Below are 18,589 nucleotides of genomic sequence, written 5' to 3' on the forward strand. Positions count from 1 at the left end.
CACACACACACACACACACACACACACACACACACACAAAAGACACTTCGCTTCAAGTCCTGTCTTATCGTTGTGATACCAATCATCACACAGTGCTCTTATCCAGCAGGACTCCCATAATCTTCTCTGGCCATCGATTGGCTATTAACTGCTGAGAGAACTAATGCCATTTGTATTGATGGGAAGAGCTTACTAAAGACCCACTGTAAATAGAATCCATCAGTGTCTCAGCATGAGTCTGTGAACCCACAAGATACATCTGTTATCTCATACGTGCCAATTCTCACTTCCTCATTCTCCTGCTTTCATATATGTACGTTAATCAATGATTAATGAATGTTTGGTAAACATAAAAGCATCAGGGAGTCAATAAACAAAATGATTTACAGCATATGATTTGTTCAGATCAAGACCTGGTTTTAAATGCTGTCAGTTAGTTATCACAGTGCTGTTATCCTATTGTTATGGGAGGGCATGTCTGGAGATAATGAGGCCATTTTAATTGACAATACTATTCTGTTGATCGTTCACTGATTTGACTCCTTAAAAAACAGATTAACATCTGGTGCATCAGTTTCCAGTGACCTCATACCGTTGGCCAATGACACCAAGGAGAAAAGGCATGTGGGTCACTGACGTCACAGAGTGACCAAACAGCAGATGGCGCTCATCGCTTTCCAGCCTCCTCCTCCAGGGCGCCTCCCCTCCTCCCTCCATCCCCCCATTTCCCTCTCATCCCCCCTTTTCCTCTGGCCCTGGTCCCTCCTACACACTGTGCACTTGTTCCTTTGTGCTCGGGGATGTCAAGTTCCACACAGAAGCAAGTGGCTTGGCCACACAAAGAGCCCTCTCATGGCCAGAGAACATCCCCACACCAGGCAACCACACGCACACTGAGCCAACAGAGCCTGCATCATACAGTATGTCACTCCCCATGCCCCTCCATGACATTAATCCAACATGGCCGCCTAGTTGCTATCAGGAGCATGTAGGATGAGGCATATGTATAAGAGTGCATATGAGTAGCATGCCACTACAACGATCAGCACAGACAGATTACTACAACGATCAGTACAGACAGATTACTACAACGATCAGTACAGACAGATTACTACAACGATCAGCACAGACACATTACTACAACGATCAGCACAGACAGATTACAACAATGATCAGCACAGACAGATTACTACAACGATCAGCACAGACAGATTACTACAACGATCAGCACAGACAGATTACTACAATGATCAGCACAGACAGATTACTACAACGATCAGCACAGACAGATTACTTCAATGATCAGCACAGACAGATTACTACAATGATCAACACAGACAGATTACTACAACGATCAGCACAGACAGATTACTACAACGATCAGCACAGACAGATTACTACAATGATCAGCACAGACAGATTACTACAACGATCAGCACAGACAGATTACTACAACGGTCAACACAGACACATTACTACAACAATCAGCACAGACAGATTACTACAACGATCAGCACAGACAGATTACTACAACGATCAGCACAGACAGATTACTACAACGATCAGCACAGACAGATTACTACAACGATCAACACAGACAGATTACTACAACGATCAGCACAGACAGATTACTACAACGATCAGCACAGACAGATTACTACAACGATCAGCACAGACAGATTACTACAACGATCAGCACAGACAGATTACTACAACGATCAGCACAGAGATTACTACAACGATCAGCACAGACAGATTACTACAACGATCAGCACAGACAGATTACTACAATGATCAGCACAGACAGATTACTACAATGATCAGCACAGACAGATTACTACAACGATCAGCACAGACAGATTACTACAACGATCAGCACAGACAGATTACTACACCGATCAACACAGACAGATTACTACAACGATCAGCACAGACAGATTACTACAACGGTCAACACAGACACATTACTACAACAATCAGCACAGACAGATTACTACAACGATCAGCACAGACAGATTACTACAACGATCAGCACAGACAGATTACTACAACGATCAGCACAGACAGATTACTACAACGATCAACACAGACAGATTACTACAACGATCAGCACAGACAGATTACTACAACGATCAGCACAGACAGATTACTACAACGATCAGCACAGACAGATTACTACAACGATCAGCACAGACAGATTACTACAACGATCAGCACAGACAGATTACTACAACGATCAGCACATACAGATTACTACAACGATCAGCACGGACAGATTACTACAACGGTCAACACAGACACATTACTACAACAATCAGCACAGACAGATTACTACAACAATCAGCACAGACAGATTACTACAACGATCAGCACAGACAGATTACTACAACGATCAGCACAGACATATTACTACAACGATCAGCACAGACAGATTACTACAACGATCAGCACAGACAGATTACTACAACGATCAGCACAGACACATTACTACAACGATCAGCACAGACAGATTACTACAATGATCAGCACAGACAGATTACTACAACGATCAGCACAGACAGATTACTACAATGATCAGCACAGACAGATTACTACAACGATCAGCACAGACAGATTACTACAACGGTCAACACAGACACATTACTACAACGATCAGCACAGACAGATTACTACAACGATCAGCACAGACAGATTACTACAATGATCAGCACAGACAGATTACTACAACGATCAGCACAGACAGATTACTACAACGATCAGCACAGACAGATTACTACAACGATCAGCACATACAGATTACTACAACGATCAGCACGGACAGATTACTACAACGGTCAACACAGACACATTACTACAACAATCAGCACAGACAGATTACTACAACAATCAGCACAGACAGATTACTACAACGATCAGCACAGACAGATTACTACAACGATCAGCACAGACATATTACTACAACGATCAGCACAGACAGATTACTACAACGATCAGCACAGACAGATTACTACAACGATCAGCACAGACACATTACTACAACGATCAGCACAGACAGATTACTACAATGATCAGCACAGACAGATTACTACAACGATCAGCACAGACAGATTACTACAACGATCAGCACAGACAGATTACTACAACGATCAGCACAGACAGATTACTACAACGGTCAACACAGACACATTACTACAACGATCAGCACAGACAGATTACTACAACTATCAGCACAGACAGATTACTACAATGATCAGCACAGACAGATTACTACAACGATCAGCACAGACAGATTACTACAACGATCAGCACAGACAGATTACTACAACGATCAGCACAGACAGATTACTACAACGATCAGCACATACAGATTACTACAACGATCAGCACAGACAGATTACTACAACGATCAGCACAGACAGATTACTACAACGATCAGCACAGACAGATTACTACAACGATCAGCACAGACAGATTACTACAACGATCAGCACAGACAGATTACTACAACGATCAGCACAGACAGATTACTACAACGATCAGCACAGACAGATTACTACAACGGTCAGCACAGACACATTACTACAACGATCAGCACAGACAGATTACTACAACGATCAGCACAGACAGATTACAACAACGATCAGCACAGACAGATTACTACAACGATCAGCACAGACAGATTACTACAACGATCAGCACAGACAGATTACTACAACGATCAGCACAGACAGATTACTACAACGATCAGCACAGACAGATTACTACAACGATCAGCACAGACAGATTACTACAACGATCAGCACAGACAGATTACTACAACGATCAGCACAGACAGATTACTACAACGATCAGCACAGACAGATTACTACAACGATCAGCACAGACAGATTACTACAACGATCAGCACAGACAGATTACTACAACGATCAGCACAGACAGATTACTTCAATGATCAGCACAGACAGATTACTACAACGATCAGCACAGACAGATTACTACAACGATCAGCACAGACAGATTACTACACCGATCAACACAGACAGATTACTACAACGATCAGCACAGACAGATTACTACAACGATCAGCACAGACAGATTACTACAACGATCAGCACAGACAGATTACTACAATGATCAGCACAGACAGATTACTACAACGATCAGCACAGACAGATTACAACAACGATCAGCACAGACAGATTACAACAACGATCAGCACAGACAGATTACTACAACGATCAGCACAGACAGATTACTACAACGATCAGCACAGACAGATTACTACAACGATCAGCACAGACAGATTACTACAACGGTCAACACAGACACATTACTACAACGATCAGCACAGACAGATTACTACAATGATCAGCACAGACAGATTACTACAACGATCCGCACAGAGATTACTACAACGATCAGCACAGACAGATTACTACAATGATCAGCACAGACAGATTACTACAATGATCAGCACAGACAGATTACTACAACGATCAGCACAGACAGATTACTACAACGATCAGCACAGACAGATTACTACACCGATCAACACAGACAGATTACTACAACGATCAGCACAGACAGATTACTACAACGATCAGCACAGACAGATTACTACAACGGTCAACACAGACAGATTACTACAACGATCAGCACAGACAGATTACTACAACGATCAGCACAGACAGATTACTACAACGATCAGCACAGACAGATTACTACAACGATCAACACAGACAGATTACTACAACGATCAACACAGACAGATTACTACAACGATCAGCACAGACAGATTACTACAACGATCAGCACAGACAGATTACTACAACGATCAGCACAGACAGATTACTACAACGATCAGCACAGACAGATTACTACAACGATCAGCACAGACAGATTACTACAACGATCAGCACATACAGATTACTACAACGATCAGCACGGACAGATTACTACAACGGTCAACACAGACACATTACTACAACAATCAGCACAGACAGATTACTACAACAATCAGCACAGACAGATTACTACAACGATCAGCACAGACAGATTACTACAACGATCAGCACAGACATATTACTACAACGATCAGCACAGACAGATTACTACAACGATCAGCACAGACAGATTACTACAACGATCAGCACAGACACATTACTACAACGATCAGCACAGACAGATTACTACAATGATCAGCACAGACAGATTACTACAACGATCAGCACAGACAGATTACTACAATGATCAGCACAGACAGATTACTACAACGATCAGCACAGACAGATTACTACAACGGTCAACACAGACACATTACTACAACGATCAGCACAGACAGATTACTACAACGATCAGCACAGACAGATTACTACAATGATCAGCACAGACAGATTACTACAACGATCAGCACAGACAGATTACTACAACGATCAGCACAGACAGATTACTACAACGATCAGCACATACAGATTACTACAACGATCAGCACGGACAGATTACTACAACGGTCAACACAGACACATTACTACAACAATCAGCACAGACAGATTACTACAACAATCAGCACAGACAGATTACTACAACGATCAGCACAGACAGATTACTACAACGATCAGCACAGACATATTACTACAACGATCAGCACAGACAGATTACTACAACGATCAGCACAGACAGATTACTACAACGATCAGCACAGACACATTACTACAACGATCAGCACAGACAGATTACTACAATGATCAGCACAGACAGATTACTACAACGATCAGCACAGACAGATTACTACAACGATCAGCACAGACAGATTACTACAACGATCAGCACAGACAGATTACTACAACGGTCAACACAGACACATTACTACAACGATCAGCACAGACAGATTACTACAACTATCAGCACAGACAGATTACTACAATGATCAGCACAGACAGATTACTACAACGATCAGCACAGACAGATTACTACAACGATCAGCACAGACAGATTACTACAACGATCAGCACAGACAGATTACTACAACGATCAGCACATACAGATTACTACAACGATCAGCACAGACAGATTACTACAACGATCAGCACAGACAGATTACTACAACAATCAGCACAGACAGATTACTTCAATGATCAGCACAGACAGATTACTACAACGATCAGCACAGACAGATTACTACAACGATCAGCACAGACAGATTACTACAACGATCAGCACAGACAGATTACTACAACGATCAGCACAGACAGATTACTACAACGATCAGCACAGACAGATTACTACAACGATCAGCACAGACAGATTACTACAACGATCAGCACAGACAGATTACAACAACGATCAGCACAGACAGATTACTACAACGATCAGCACAGACAGATTACTACAACGATCAGCACAGACAGATTACTACAACGATCAGCACAGACAGATTACTACAACGATCAGCACAGACAGATTACTACAACGATCAGCACAGACAGATTACTACAACGATCAGCACAGACAGATTACTACAACGATCAGCACAGACAGATTACTACAACGATCAGCACATACAGATTACTACAACGATCAGCACAGACAGATTACTACAACGATCAGCACAGACAGATTACTACAACGATCAGCACAGACAGATTACTTCAATGATCAGCACAGACAGATTACTACAACGATCAGCACAGACAGATTACTACAACGATCAGCACAGACAGATTACTACACCGATCAACACAGACAGATTACTACAACGATCAGCACAGACAGATTACTACAACGATCAGCACAGACAGATTACTACAACGATCAGCACAGACAGATTACTACAATGATCAGCACAGACAGATTACTACAACGATCAGCACAGACAGATTACAACAACGATCAGCACAGACAGATTACAACAACGATCAGCACAGACAGATTACTACAACGATCAGCACAGACAGATTACTACAACGATCAGCACAGACAGATTACTACAACAATCAGCACAGACAGATTACTACAACGGTCAACACAGACACATTACTACAACGATCAGCACAGACAGATTACTACAATGATCAGCACAGACAGATTACTACAACGATCCGCACAGAGATTACTACAACGATCAGCACAGACAGATTACTACAACGATCAGCACAGACAGATTACTACAACGATCAGCACAGACGGATGTCGGATCATTTGTGTATCGTTTTGAATGATGAGTTTTAAATACTGTATCAACAGCCAGGCGTTTGCATTTAGTGCAGAACCAGGATGGAATAAAACATCCTGAAACCTGAACTACAGATCACCCTCCTCCAGTCACCTTCCCCCAGTCACCCTCCTCCAGTCACCTTCCTCCAGTCACCCCCCTCCAGTCACCCTCCTCCAGTCACCCTCCTCCAGTCACCCTCCTCCAGTCACCTTCCTCCAGTCACCCTCCTCCAGTCACCTTCCTCCAGTCACCCTCCTCCAGTCACCCCCCTCCAATCACCCCCCTCCAGTCACCTTCCTCCAGTCACCCTCCTCCAGTCACCCCCCTCCAGTCACCCTCCTCCAGTCAGGGAGCCAACATCTCCATATCCATGCTGAGCTCACACCTGAGCATGGAGAGCCTCACAAGTTTGACCAAATTAACTTATATCTTTCAGTCTAATACAGCTATTTACTTCAGCTACTTTGTAGCTCTTCATAAGAAGCTTTTAGTAAGTAGTTAGGCCTAACATGCTGACCACACCACCCTTGTCGCGTGCGCAAGTGTTGCAAAATACATTGAAATGACATACATTTAAATAAATTACACATACATGTTATTCAATCATTGCATCCACACTGCTCGCATGCGTCAACGAGCGTCTGCGTAGCCAGGCGCTAAATTATAACTTGGTTCCATTTCTGATGCTTGATGCGCTGCAAGTCCCGCCTTTCCCATCTCTTCATTGCTTTCTAGGAGCATATACCTACGTGAGTGGTTGAAAGAGGAACTGAGGTCCACACTCCAGTCCAGTTGGTGGCGGTAATGCACCTTAAAGTTGGTTGCCAACCCGCCATATAAAGTCCAAAGAAGAAGAAGCCTGAAGTAGGGGATATTACTAGAAACTAACTCGGTTTACCGTTTTATCTGTGGATTCATTGTCGGAGTAGAGGACCTTAAGCATTTCAGGTAAAATAACAACCCAATGTTTATATCCCAGGACAAATTAGCTAGCAACACCAAGCTAGCTAGCTAAATAGCCATAAATGTTGAATGCTTCTTGACCTGTCCCCAAATTAATATAGTTTGTTCAGAGTTCGTTTTGATATTTCAACCTGCGTGTCCTGATTGCGTCTGGTGTGGGTGGACAAAATCAACATGCACGCGATGGTGCATGTGGACGCATGCACATGAGCGAGTAATGTGGTCAGCATGTAACTGTCCTCTCCAAGTTTAGCTGTAAATTAGCCAGAAAGGATTTGAGAAATATGATTGGTTGATGATAGGCCTATGACATTGTCCTACGTCTCGTCTGGCACTGCGCAGAATATCGCATCTCAACAACGATTGGAGAAGTGTTGAACATCACCAGTAGGCTTAGGCTACCACATCCTGATGGTTTATATATTTTCATAAGCGCAACGTGACTGCAAAAGACAGGTTGGAATGTCTGACTGAAATATGGGGCAAATAAAAAAATATCTAAATTAGTGGTCTCTGAATTTGTTGCTAAATTGCAATCCGGGTACATGTGTTCACCCTATCTTTATGTGCCCATCCACATCCATCCTCGGCCCAAACCCCCACCCCTCCCCCACCAGTGGCCCTCCAGGCTGCCTGACTAGTTCTAATGGACCAGGGTCAGACTTCCTCTCGGCCCACCAGGCCCTGGGTTCTAGGAACTGGCACTGAAACCCTTGCCGGGCGGGCGGCCTGCACTACGACACTTTGGCCAGGTGGCCATCTGTTCCTCCTAACAGCCCGTCTCCTTGTTAATGTGCTGCCTCGTGACGGATGTAGGCCTCATGCTGGCCATGCATAAAGAGACAGCGACAATCTGTAGCTAAAATTAAACAGATTGATGTGCACTGGGGCAGCACAGACAAACACCTCACTCAGACACAGCCAGCCCCCCTTCTTCTGGTGGGCTAGCACTCCCTCCTTCCCTCCCACGCTTACTGTGGTGTAGAAAAAAGCTCTTCGGCTGTCCCCATAGGAGAACCCTGTAACGAACCCCTTTAAGTTCCAGGTAGAACCCTTTTGCTTCTAGGTAGAACCCTTTGGGGTTCAATGTAGAACCCTTTCCACAGAGGGATTCGACTCGTGATTTGTTTGACATGATTTTTATGTTATCATCCTCCCTAGGGTCATGAGTTTTTCCAGGATTTTGTTTTATTTTTACCATATGACCTGATTAGAAAAAATCTGGTCCCATCATAGCCCATATAAAAAAAATATATATGTATTATGTATTTATGTATTACTATGTCATACCCAGAGTTTACCAGATCAGGAAAAACTCTGGGCCCAAGGAAACCATTTCTCCCCCACCACTCTGGAACCTGTGAGCTGCCACCTCTGTGAAGAAAAAAAAATGATACAAAGTAATTTTGGTCCTTACTGCTATTAGCCCATACAAACACATTGAATAACAGATTGACTACATGGAACCACAGGTACTGTAGTCCCAAATAACATCTGAAATACATAGTGTCTGTCCTATATCTGAGAGATTTGTATTTCTTTTTTTACACTAGGTTCATTACCCTCCTAACCACAGGCCTCCTTTTTTATCTCCTTCCCTTTCTCTTTCCCTCCATTTTCTCCCTCCTTTCATCTTGCTGCCTCTCGTCGTGCTTCTTTGATTGCTGTACCTCAGTTGCCGCAACAACTGGTAATGATAGTGCATGCGGCGAGGAGAGAGAGCGAGAAAGTAGAAATATAGATCTGTTTACTGTCCCTACTCTGTTGGCTGCCCACCATTCCTTTACCTTCTCTCTCTCTCTCTCTCCCCTCACTCTCTCGCACCCTATTTGTCTCTGCCGTCTCTCCTACCTTAACAGATTTTGCCAGGTGTCTCTCTCTGTCTCGGACCGTATTTGAATGAACCTGTCCTATAGTAGAGTTCTCACACCTATATACAGTAGAGGTATCATTATTTTGTTCACAGTCCAAATCAGTAGAGAATCTCTTTGTGTCCCCTCCTCACACACACAAATGCAAACATGCACACGTACACACACACACGCATGCACACAAACGCACACACACGCCTCACCCTAATGGCTAGGGAAATCTGGACTGACAGCATGTGCCAGATGCTAGGTGATTTCCCACCTCACTCTTTCTCTCCTTTTCATCTTTCATCTTTCTACCTTTCTGTACATTTTTCTTTCTTTTTATCTTTCCATCTCTTTCTCTGTAAGGATGGCGAATCACTGTGGAATCAGATCTGTGTGCCATTAGTCATGGCTGGGGGCTCAGGGGAATACATGGTCAGGCTAGAGTAAATGATCCTAGACATCAACAAGCTCTCCTCCTCCAGTCTCTATTGTGAAGGGCCTTGCTTGGCTTGTTTACTGTCTACACCTGTCAGAGTGATCCATAATGTCTACACGCGTCAGAGTGATCCATAATGTCTACACCCATCAGAGTGATCTATAATGTCTACACCCTTCAGAGTGATCCATAATGTCTACACCTGTCAGAGTGATCCATAATGTCTACACCCTTCAGAGTGATCCATAATGTCTACACCCAGAGAGTGATCCATAATGTCTACACCCAGAGAGTGATCCATGATGTCTACACCCAGAAAGTGATCCATAAAGTCTACACCCAGAGAGTGATCCATAATGTCTACACCAAGAGAGTGATCCATGATGTCTACACCCAGAGAGTGATCCATGATGTCTACACCCAGAGAGTGATCCATGATGTCTACACCCAGAGAGTGATCCATGATGTAGACACCCAGAGAGTGATCCATAATGTAGACACCCAGAGAGTGATCCATGATGTCTACACCCAGAGAGTGATCCATGATGTCTACACCCAGAGAGTGATCTATGATGTCTACACCAAGAGAGTGATCCATGATGTCTACACCCAGAGAGTGATCCATGATGTCTACACCCAGAGAATGATCCATGATGTCTACACCCAGAGAGTGATCTATGATGTCTACACCCAGAGAGTGATCCATAATGTCTACACCCAGAGAGTGATCCATAATGTCTACACCCAGAGAGTGATCCATGATGTCTTCACCCAGAAAGTGATCCATAAAGTCTACACCCAGAGAGTGATCCATAATGTCTACACCAAGAGAGTGATCCATGATGTCTACACCCAGAGAGTGATCCATGATGTCTACACCCAGAGAGTGATCCATAATGTAGATACCCAGAGAGTGACACCCAGAGAGTGATCCATGATGTCTACACCCAGAGAGTGATCCATAATGTAGATACCCAGAGAGTGACACCCAGAGAGTGATCCATGATGTCTACACCCAGAGAGTGATCCATAATGTAGACACCCAGAGAGTGATCCATGATGTCTACACCCAGAGAGCGATCCATAATGTCTACACCCAGAGAGTGATCCATAATGTCGACACCCAGAGAGTGAACCAATGAATTCTACACCCAGAGAGTGATCCATAATGTAGACACCCAGAGAGTGAACCATAATGTAGACACCCAGAGAGTGATCCATAATGTCTACACCCAGAGAGTGATCCATAATGTAAGACAATGTTCCATACCCAGATTCCCAACACTAGATACCATCCCATCCTCTCCCCATCTTCTGTGTCAATTTTTTGGGGTCAGGGAACCAACGACTCCTCTCTGGAATTCCTAGATGACATTTACTTATTCATTTGTCCCCATCTAAAAGTGAGTCACACATTTGAAACATGTGTCAATTGATGTCAGATGCCTCTATCCAATGTAGCGGTTCAAGGGTATAGTTCAATTGATCCACCACCCCTATCCTGATTCATAGAATTAAAGAGTGGAAACACACACACACACACACACACACACACACACACACACACACACACACACACACACACACACACACACACACACACACACACACACACACACACACACACACACACACACACACACACACACACACACACACACACACACACACACACACACACACACACACGGTTGGAAAACAAAGCCAAAATGGAGAATGTCCACTCGCACAGGCCCCTGTCCCACCACAACCTTGATTCTACTCTGTGCTTCCTACTCACAATCAGCTCACTAGCCCAGATTGCTCCTGGCGCTTTCCTACAATGCATTATCCAGATAAATAGAGCAATTATAATAAGTCATTATAATCCTAGATAAGCATTAGGGGAAGTGCATTAATGCAGCGATGTGTTTGTGTTCTATTAGCATCGGCTTCTGTTTCCTTCTGTTGCTGTTGGTTACGCTTGGGTGACCGCGCCAGGCGGTGCGTGACTGGCTGGGCATGGAGTGGTGGTGGTGGTGCTTGCTCTGCTCTAAAAATGGGACAGGCTGGGTGGCTGGGTTCAGGTTGGGTGGCTGCCCACCTGTCAGCCCATGCCCACCTTGCCCGCATTTCAATGGGGTCACTACCAATCTCACACAGTGAAGTTGGGCAGCATATCACACTGTCTCAATGCCAGAGAATCCACAACTTCGCCACATGTGCCAGGGTCACTTTTTTGGGCATAGCGGGTGACGAAGGCCCCTAGATTCTCTCTCTAACGTCCACATGTGCTGCCATAAGATCATAGGTGGTGAGTTTCTGCGTGCACTTTGCATGAATAAATATACATAGAGGTTAGCCACCATCACACAAAGTCATGATGACCTGGTCATAATGGAACAGGGTTATGGCATAAGTTGGCACTGTCGGGGATGTGATGGCTACCCATCATTTCTCCTGCTCAGGGGGGCCAAACTGCAGCTGTTACCCAATGTGTTTTTGTCCGACTGTTTTTGCCCACCTCTCTCTGGATACGATCCGCGTCTGGCCAGCCCAGCCCACACTCCCAGGCCAGAGGGGTAATAGTTATGGAACTGGCCTGTAATGATGGATAATTTGAAGCCTGCTGGCCCCTCTCCATTCATTTCTCTCTGTCTTTTTCTCTCTCTCTGTCTCCTAGCTACTCAATCGCTCTCTATGTTCATCAGTCTGGCTCCCTCCCACCCTATCTCTCCTTCCCTCTCTCCATCTCTCTCTTTTACTGCCTCCCTCTCCCTCTCTCTCTTTCTCTCCCTCTCTCTGCCCTCTCTTCCACCATTCCATTAGCCGGTGCTTTCAAGGCCCTCGCAGCCAAACACATTTTCTCCATTTTTCCCCAGTACCCTCATCATCAGGATTCATTTGTTTGCCCCGAGCTAATGTTTTTAATTCAATTGTAGTAATCCATATCTGAGGCCTGTTCCTCTCTCTCTTCTTTCTCGGCCTGTCCTCTTCTTAGAGGAGAGAGGGAGAGAGAGATAGATAGGGGGGTGGAGAATGAGAGAAAGAGGGAGCATGTCTGCCAAGCCACAATAAGAGCAGCCCTGCGTCCTTCCATTGGCCCGCTCACACATGTGTGTGCATGCGACGGCCTGACACACACCCAGCCAGAATAGTTAGACGTGTTTATGCTGCTTAATCTGTACATGTCAGTGGTAGAGAAAGAGAGAGAGAGACAGAGAGAGAGAAGAAGGGAGGGGGGTAAAAAGAGAAAGTGGGAAACACAGCAGTTGTGTTGGCTGCCCTTCATCCCCACAGCCTGAGGAAAGCTGCTGCACTGGCTATTAATGTTTCACAACACATCTGTCTAGCCTTCTAGCTCCCCTTTCCTTCATCACTTCTTTCTCCCCCCTCACTCCCTCCCTGCTGAACCAGCAACGCCTGTGTGGGGGGGGTTGAGGGGGGTTGAGGGGGGTTGAGGTGGTGGTGTCTGAATTGGAGGGGGGGGTGCACCCACCCCCCGCCCGGCCTGTTCCCAATCCGACGACCTCTCTCTCTCTCTCTCATATTTTGCTGCTCCAGTGCACATCAGACTCAATCACTTGTGCAATGTGTTTTTATGAATTAATAAAAGCACTTTTGAAAGGCCCAGCGGGGGGGGTACTAGGGATGGAAGGAGGGAGGGAGGTATGGAGGAAGGGAGAGGGGGTGGAAAGGCAATCTATGGAAGTTTAATGAGCACCGTGGGGACTGGGCTGGCTGCTGCCATGGTATCTGCAGCCAGGGCCCCTCCACAGAGCCCAGTGCTCTACATCACTGTCACTGCTGAGTAGCGGGGCACTGTGTGCCAGCCCCAGATGACTATCATTACCCAGATAAATACATCTGCCCTCCCGAGCCTGGCCCACGCCCCACACGACCTCCCTCCTCCTCTCTTTCCCCTCTGCCACACTCTCTCCATCTCTCCCTCTATGGAACACACTCTCTCTAACCATTTGTTTTGCTCTCTCGCAAAAATACACACAAACATTACACACATACACACACGTGCAAACACACACAAATACAAAAACACAGAGAAAAACACATATACACAAAGGCACATACTCACTGAGATGAAACTAACCAAATTGGAATCAGCCTAAGGTCCAGAAAAAGAACAGAAGCTGCAGACCACAGAGGCATCAGAGAGCTGCCTGCCATAGTGTAGTGTAGTGGTGTGCTGATTCTCAAAGCAATGAGGCATCAGAGAGCTGCCTGCCATAGTGTAGTGTAGTGGTGTGCTGATTCTCAAAGCAATGAGGCATCAGAGAGCTGCCTGCCATAGTGTAGTGTAGTGGTGTGCTGATTCTCAAAGCAATGAGGCATCAGAGAGCTGCCTGCCATAGTGTAGTGTAGTGGTGTGCTGATTCTCAAAGCAATGAGGCATCAGAGAGCTGCCTGCCATAGTGAAGTGTAGTGGTGTGCTGATTCTCAAAGCAATGAGGCATCAGAGAGCTGCCTGCCATAGTGTAGTGTAGTGGTGTGCTGATTCTCAAAGCAATGAGGCATCAGAGAGCTGCCTGCCATAGTGAAGTGTAGTGGTGTGCTGATTCTCAAAGCAATGAGGCATCAGAGAGCTGCCTGCCATAGTGAAGTGTAGTGGTGTGCTGATTCTCAAAGCAATGAGGCATCAGAGAGCTGCCTGCCATAGTGAAGTGTAGTGGTGTGCTGATTCTCAAAGCAATGAGGCATCAGAGAGCTGCCTGCCATAGTGAAGTGTAGTGGTGTGCTGATTCTCAAAGCAATGAGGCATCAGAGAGCTGCCTGCCATAGTGAAGTGTAGTGGTGTGCTGATTCTCAAAGCAATGAGGCATCAGAGAGCTGCCTGCCATAGTGAAGTGTAGTGGTGTGCTGATTCTCAAAGCAATGAGGCATCAGAGAGCTGCCTGCCATAGTGAAGTGTAGTGGTGTGCTGATTCTCAAAGCAATGAGGCATCAGAGAGCTGCCTGCCATAGTGAAGTGTAGTGGTGTGCTGATTCTCAAAGCAATGAGGCATCAGAGAGCTGCCTGCCATAGTGAAGTGTAGTGGTGTGCTGATTCTCAAAGCAATGAGGCATCAGAGAGCTGCCTGCCATAGTGAAGTGTAGTGGTGTGCTGATTCTCAAAGCAATGAGGCATCAGAGAGCTGCCTGCCATAGTGAAGTATAGTGGTGTGCTGATTCTCAAAGCAATGAGGCATCTGAGAGCTGCCTGCCATAGTGAAGTGTAGTGGTGTGCTGATTCTCAAAGCAATGAGGCATCAGAGAGCTGCCTGCCATAGTGTAGTGTAGTGGTGTGCTGATTCTCAAAGCAATGAGGCATCAGAGAGCTGCCTGCCATAGTGAAGTGTAGTGGTGTGCTGATTCTCAAAGCAATGAGGCGGAGAGAGAGAGAGAGAGATGAAATTCACCTGCCTTGTCAAATGGGCAATTATTTCAGCGCAAGCACATTTGGTAATTATAGAGGTCAGTGCTTGTGAATGAGTCTCTCGCTAACCCTCCAGCTCTCTCTCTCTCTTCCTCCCTCTCTATCCGTCTCTCCCTCCCTCCCTCCCTCCCTCCCTCTGTCTTCATCTCTCTCTCCCTTTTTCTCTCTGTATAACTATCTCACTCTCCCTGTCTCTCTCTGTCTCTGTCTGTCTCTCTGGGTCATGCTTCACAGTTGAGTCCCCCAGTTAAATCAACGAGGCTCATTGATTTAAGAGCGGCCACAAGCATTGATTTGAAACGGCTCATGGTCCCAGGTGCAGGGAAAGTCATTTCAGCTCAGTAGACTGCTAATGGTTAGATGAAATGCACCGGGCCACCACCACCACCACAACAGACGACCATACAGACACACACGATGCATGGTAGGACCTAACGGGAGCCATAGTAACACCAACATGTAAAGGCCTACACACACTAACTTTATTTACAGTTTTTCAGATATGAGAACATAAGACCAGTACAACCCCAGCTCCTCATCAATCCATCCATCCATCCACCCCTCCCTACCCACCTTAAATTAGCGTGTGACCTTTATCCAGAAATAAGTAAAGACCTGATGCTCCATCTTAAATGGGAAAGTGGCATACCCAATACCTTCTGCTAACCGATTAATGGGAAGGAGCACACTGTTTGTTAGTTTTAGCTTATAACCAGAGAATGTCTCAAAACCTTGTAGCATGTCCAAGAGTTAGGGTATAGACTCCACAGGGTTAGAGATGTATAAAAGAAGATCAACTGCATATAAGGACATCTTGAGAGTTATGTTGCCCCTTAATATTCCCTCAATTCTCTCCTCCGCACGCAGGGCGATAGCAAGAGGCTCAATAGCCACATCAAATAGGAAAGGGGATAAACAACAACCCTGCCTGCCCACCCTGTGAAGAGCGAAGTAGCTGGAGGTAACATTGTTGGTGCGAAGAGAAGCCACTTGGGACGAGTACAAAATCTTAATCCAGGAAAGGAATGCACCCTCTAGTATTGTAAATAGATATTCCCACTCAACCCGGTAGAAAGCCTTCTCAGCAGCAAGAGAGATGACGATCTCTGGCTGTAGAGTTGAGTTGGCAGAATAACGAACATTAAATAGCCAGCGCATATTATAGAAAGTTTACCTACCTAAGATAAATCTGGTTTGGTCAGAGTCAATTATATTAGGCATCACTGTCTGTGAACAGCACAAGAGGACCTTAGTGAGAATTGTCTAATTGCAGCACAAGAGGCTTATAGGGCGGTATGAGCCACAGTCTAGGGGATTCTTGTCCTTTTTAAGAAAAAGCCAAAATTGTCGCCTGGGTAAGTGTCTGGGGCAGTTTCTGATTGGAAAGGATTTCATTGTACATTGAGCTAAGGATAGGGTATAGTTTGGAGGAGAATGCTTTATGAAACTCAATAGGGAAGCCATCAGGCCCAGTAGCTTTACCACTCTGCATGGACTGGATTGCCCGAGTAGCTTCCTCATCACTTATTGAGGCATCCATGTTAGTTTGTTCATCAGAATTGAGAAATGCATGTATACGAGATGTGTCAGAGCGTCTCTGACGAGTAAAGAGCAGAGTAGAATTGCTTCAATTGATTGTTGATTTCTTTGGGATTGGTAGAAGTTAAATCAGCTGCAACACAGATTTCAGGTATGGTGCTGCTACAGTAGCAGTGGATTGCTGGTGAGATAACAACTTGCCAGCTTTCTCTCCGTGTTCATAAAATGTCTGCCTCAACTTAAACAAAAGCTGCTTCGTTTGTTTAGTAGAAAGATTTTCAAATTCCGATTGGTGTAGAAGTCTCTCATTGTAGAGTTCAGGAGTCGGAGAAGAGGAGTATATGTTGTCCACATCTAGAATGAGTTGATAGTTCCAATAAGCATTCAGTGCTCTGTTTGTTGTCGTACGCTGTGTATGAAATAATGTATCCCCTTAGATATGCTTTTAACGACTCCCACACAGTAGAAAGGTGCAGTTGATCTGTAAAAAGACATCAACGTGAGATGATATGTATTTTTAAAGGCACTACAGGATAGTGGTAGTTGGTCAAGTCGCCACACGCATTGTGACACAGTACTGTCCGGAATGCAGATATCTAGCTGGACAGGGCTATGGTCTGAGATATTGATGCTGTGGTATTTGTAACGTCTGTCATTAGAATGAGACCAAGGCGCAGCGTGGGTTGGGTTCATCATATTTTAATTAACGTGAACCAGCAAAACAATAAACAAAACACAACGAACAAACAGTATTGCAGGCTACTCACAGCTTTGCAAAATCAACTTCCCACAAAAGACAGGTGGAAAAAGGGCTACCTAAGTATGGCTCCCAATCAGCAACAACGAAATACAGCTGTCCCTGATTGAGAGCCATACCAGGCCAACACAAAAAAATACACAACATAGAAAAAACATAGAAATACAAAAACATAGAACAATACTCAAAAACCCCGACAACACAAAACAAACACAACCCTGCCATGCCCTGACCAAACTACAATAACAAATAACCCCTTATACTGGTCAGGACGTGACAGTATTGGCTATTAGTTACAGAAGGAAGAATTATATTGTCCAGCAGGAAAAAGTCAATCCTAGAGTATGAGCGGTGGACTGGAGAAAAAACATTGTACTATTTAGCAGTGGAATAGCTCCTCCTTCATGAATAA

The sequence above is a fragment of the Salmo salar genome, chromosome ssa11 (assembly GCF_905237065.1).
Source record: "Salmo salar chromosome ssa11, Ssal_v3.1, whole genome shotgun sequence".
Classification (NCBI taxonomy): Eukaryota; Metazoa; Chordata; class Actinopteri; order Salmoniformes; family Salmonidae; genus Salmo; species Salmo salar.